The sequence below is a fragment of the Physeter macrocephalus genome, unplaced genomic scaffold, assembly GCF_002837175.3.
Source record: "Physeter macrocephalus isolate SW-GA unplaced genomic scaffold, ASM283717v5 random_114, whole genome shotgun sequence".
Lineage (NCBI taxonomy): Eukaryota > Metazoa > Chordata > Mammalia > Artiodactyla > Physeteridae > Physeter > Physeter macrocephalus.
This window is the reverse complement of record NW_021145400.1, coordinates 85,028-89,784: the sequence shown is the minus strand read 5'-3', so window position 1 is coordinate 89,784 and position 4,757 is coordinate 85,028. Positions and strand designations below refer to the sequence as shown.

The 4,757-nt window shown below is 51.9% G+C and overlaps 1 protein-coding gene across 4 annotated transcripts in view; it reads left to right on the top strand.

Moving 5' to 3' along the window:
• Positions 1-4,757, top strand: part of SH3BP4 (SH3 domain binding protein 4) — a 93,694-nt gene that overhangs the window by 3,923 nt on the left and 85,014 nt on the right. The window lies entirely within an intron of this gene.

Sequence of the window (4,757 nt, the reverse complement as noted above, 5' to 3'; positions counted from 1 at the left end):
GGCCATGGCTCACGGGCCCAGCCGCTCCGCGGCATGTGGGATCCTCCCGGACCGGGGCACGAACCCGCGTCCCCTGCATCGGCAGGCGGATTCGCAACCACTGCACCGCCAGGGAAGCCCTCGGGGTGTTTTTTAACGGGCATCGCTTGCTGAGGGTTTGTGATAGACCAGGTCCGGTGTGCACACTTTTATCCTCGCCAAAACAGCGAGGGGTTCCATTTTACAGGGAAGCCAGAATTGAAGTAGTTGCTCCAATCTAATGGTCCCAGCAAGTGCTTGATTTGAACCTGGACCTGCCTGGGCCCAGAGCTCTTCATCACAGCTCCCAGTGTGCCGGAACGAAAGAAACAGGTCACAACTTCGGGAGCGTGGAGACACAGGCTTGGAGATAGCAGCATGCCTGCCTCCCTTACACAATGACCAAAAAAAGGTGATGAAATCTTTAAAACCCTGGGAATCTTCGTCGTCTAAATGGAAAGCAACCCGTTTGCACCTTTGCTCCCCGGGAGCCGTGCCCTTGTGCCCGGTCTGCAAGGTAAAGTTTGATGTATTTTGGAAGATTGCGATTTTGGAGGTGGGACAACTCAGAATCTGCTCTGAAGTTTGTCCTGGTACCATGAAAAGAGGGTATTCTGGGCAGATGAGGTCACTAGAATAAGATTAAGATTATGGGAAGGCTGTTAAGTAAATGTTAAGATAAGGGTCCACCTTCCACTTTACAATCAAACAAAGGATATATAATGAGATTATTCTTATCTGCTCCATCAAAGCTCGGTCTTCGGGGAACTCTCAGAGCTGATGCCTGGTAGCCCAACTCTTGTGAACAAATGGAAAAGAATCCTCTCCGTGAAAGGACTTTTGTGGTTCCATATTCTTACTAAATCTCCCTCTCACCTCCCTCCCCTTCCCTGTTCTCCCAGTCTGCTTCACTGAGGAAAACCCTGCCCTATTCTTATGAAACAGGGAAGCCTCCTAAGCTCTGTAGGCCTGGAAGGAATCCACATGTTCCCTTTCCTGGCTTTTTCCGCGTTGCAGGTCCCTGAGCCCGAAGTGTGCTGGTCAACCCGCTCCCAGGAAAAAACCAAAGCGTCTTGATGGTAGCATTTGTCAGCTGCCCTGGTGTAAATCCTCCCACCACGGCTGATTTCAAGCTGCCCGTTGGGTCTGGCAATATTACTAAGTATTTGACAATCTGTGTAGCCAGTTAGAGGGGGCTGCAGCTTGCCTTTCATTGCACTGAGCTCACCAGCACAGCCCCCCTTGTAGAATGGATGAAATGGTTGCCTGGCTTTTGCTTGGACCGCGGCTGCCCAGGAGCTGTATGTACTGAGAGGATTTGGATGTCATTGAGTAGCCTAGTTTGGCCAGCAGGAGTAGAGTGCTTCAAAACTCAGACTCCCGCATTAAAATCGCCTGGGGGGTTTTAAAAGCTGCCCAGTGGAATCGGCATTCTGTGCGTATCCAGCGTTGAACTCCACGGATGTAGGGAATTTGTGTAAGAAGAAAATTAGAGGTGTGGTTTGGGATGAGGCATGGCAGACCCTGTATTGGAGGCCAAGGAGTTGAATGTTTTCCGTGTGGGGTGAGGGAAGGGTTTCCAGCCGAAGCCTCGGAGTGGAGGAAGGGCCCACATGTTCCCAGTTGCCAGTCCGACTCCAGTGGCCCTCCGCGGGGGCGGACGACATTGTTTTGCCGTGGCTGCTCCTGCTGGTCTGGAACGGAGATGGGTCTTCGCGGAGGAAGGGGTCAGGATGAAGTGAGAGATCGCTCCTTGGGGAGACGGACGGCTCCTTGGGTGGGTTTGGTGAGCTGACCTCGGATGTTGCAGCAGAGAGCCGGCGTCTAGAGGAGCTTCCCAGGACCATCCAAGTGAAGAAAGGAGAAACTCAATGGCTGAGGGCTCTTTAAGAGTCTGAGCTTCGTTGCTCGCGTGAGCCGATTACTTTTTCTCTGTGGTAATTAGCAGTCCAGTTATTTCAAATGTAAGAGCCTCCTTGAGTGGCAGCAAGCGCGTGGGAAGGGAAGGGAGTGTCACGGAACTTCTGAGCCAGGCTTGTGAGCAGGAAGGGGCCAGCCAGGCCCTCAGGTGCAGACTCAAGGAGGCATCACCCTTGGGTTGTACACACGCAGGGTCCGCCCTGCTGGTCAGGGGTCGCCCGTGTGAGAGAGGGCTGGCTCGGGCCTCACTTCCTTAGAGTCGAACCCGAGCTCACTGCAGCCTTGAGTGTGGAGTGGGCCTGGGCGCATGCTTCTCAGTCACCCCACGAAGATGGGGTGGGAAGGCCAAGGGGGTGGAGGAAAGAAGCAGCTGGAGGTGGGAGAATGTGTACCGTGTGTCCCTGAAGCCGAGGAGAAGGTTGGGGTGGAGGAAGGGGATTGGGCGCCCCGTGCAAACAGGACAGTTCTGGGTTATGAGTCATCAGAGAAGTAACACCCGGAAGTCTAGGGGCCCCTGGGTTTGGCTTGTTAGAACCATGTGACTGTGGTAGTGGGGAAGCTTCTAGAAAACCAAGGACAAGGGGCATAGGCCGCTGAGTTAGTGACAAAAGAAAAAGGACTGTCTTTTGAGGAGATCAAGGCGGGAAGGACCCAGAGTTGCGTCAGAGGGCCTGGGATGCTCCGGGCTGCGGAGGCCTGGTCGGGGGCTGACGGGGTGCTAGGACCAGCACGGAGCGATGGAGGGTCCAGTGAGGGGGTGTGAGCGGCCCCATGGACTGTGAGGGAAAGAGGGGGGTGTGAGTGGCTGTCCTCAGGAGGAGCTGCTTAGAAGACTCCCTCGCCCCCATGCCTTTTCACCAGCCTTTTTTGGGGGTTGGCTGGGGGCCTCATTTGCCCCTCAGTCCCAGCTCCCTGAGGCTCCTCATGGAAGCCTTGCCTGACTGCCCAGGGCCAGGAGCTGACCGCTGCTTCCTCACCTGGCCGTTGTCCCCCTAGGCGGGGCTCTGCTAGGCATGGGGCTGCATCTTTATCGCTGCATCCTTGCTGCACAGACAGCACATTCCGTGAACGAAGAGGGACCAGCCAGGCTGAAGACCGAGGAGGGTGCCTTACCAAGTCTTCTTAGACATCTTCACAGCTAAAAATTACGCTGGAGGATAGAAGTAATTTCTATGATTAATGATCAGCTGACTTGTAAACGCTGTCCAGCGGCCCCCTCGCAGCTCTGCCCTTGACCGTTTCATTGAGTCTGGCTTCCCGCCTTTGTTTACCCGTTCATGTTGTTGACCTCTTGGAAAGGATTTTTTTTAATTTTTATAGCCTTCGGATACAGAGAAATACAGCTCTTCCTCGACTTAGGATGGGGTTGTGTCCCGATAAATCCATCGTAAGCTGAAAATATCATCAGTTGAAAGGGCATTTAATTACACCTAAACTACCCCACGTCATAGTTTAGCCTTCTCTAACTAAACGTTCTCCAAACGCTTAGAGTAGCTGACAGTTGGGCAGAATCAGTGAACACAAAGCCTGCTTGGTAATCGAGTTTTGAATATCTCATGTAATTGATTGAATGTTGTCCTGAAAGTGAAAAACAGAATGATAGTCTGGGTGCAGAATAGTTTTAAGTGTGTCCGTTCCTGGCCCTGGTGATCACTCCGTGCCCTGCCCAGCATCATGGGAAAGCCTCAGACCCACATACGCTACCTCCAGAAAAGAGCAAAATTCAAAATTCGAAGTACTCTTCCTACTGAACGCGTATTGCTTTCACAGCCTCGTAAAGTCAAGAGATGTAAGTCAGGGACCATCTGTAAATGGAGTATCTGAAAAATGCAGGTACCTTTAAGCATTTAAAAATTACCCTAAGAATCATCGTTTTGACAAGTGGTATCAAATATTTGTCTCTGTCCCTTACAGAAGTAGGAGGTAAAGGTCCCTGTTTGAATTTAACTGGGGATAATGGTTGGAGCTCTGGTGTATCGATAGCACATACAAGTAATTCCTGTAAAGGGCTGGACCAGGGCCTGTGATCCAGGGCTGCTCGGCAGCCTGCGGTGGCGGTAGTGATGGCGTAAAAGCAGTCGCCTACTGTGGTCTGGTCTCACTTTTCCTCCCCATCATCCCGTCCCAAATATCCTCTTGCAGAAGTTGTGGGTTTTTCCCCCTCTTAACTTCGGAAATCAGTGTTTACGACATTTTTCGGAGGACAGCTCTATTCTGGTTTGGGGCTGGTTAGCAGCCATTTGGCTGTTTCAGCTTTATGTGGTGGATTAGGGAACCAAAATTTCAAATTTTGGTCACATTTCAGGCCCATGTTGGAGTCTTCTGTAAATGGCTCTTTCTTTTCCGTCAGCCAAATATGAAGCAGCACTATTTGCACGACTGAAATTCATTATAGGTGATTCAAGAATTAAGTGACTAACCATCCAACACTGTTTTTTGTACCCAAGGCATCGTCAGGGAACAGAAATAGCTGAGATAAGTTTTCACGGACTGGAAGGTGACAAGTGAAGAGAGGGGTGGAGTCAGCAAGTGGCACCCCAGTCCGAGACCTGGCATCCAGGGCGGCCCTGGCTGGTAGGCTGGGGGGACCAGCAGCCAGTGGCTGGAGGCCTCTGTGCCTCTTTGCAAGAAGGCCTTACCTGCCCTAGCTACCTTGGGGGGTGGGGGAGGGAGGTGAAGCATCTTGTGTTCAACATACGTCCTTTCTAGATATATGAATTGTTAGGGGAAGAGGGAAAGAGTTTGTTGTGATTTTTCATTCTTTTCTTAAAAAAACCCTGTCTGCTTAAGTCCCCCCCCCCGCCTCCACCCGCCCCCCC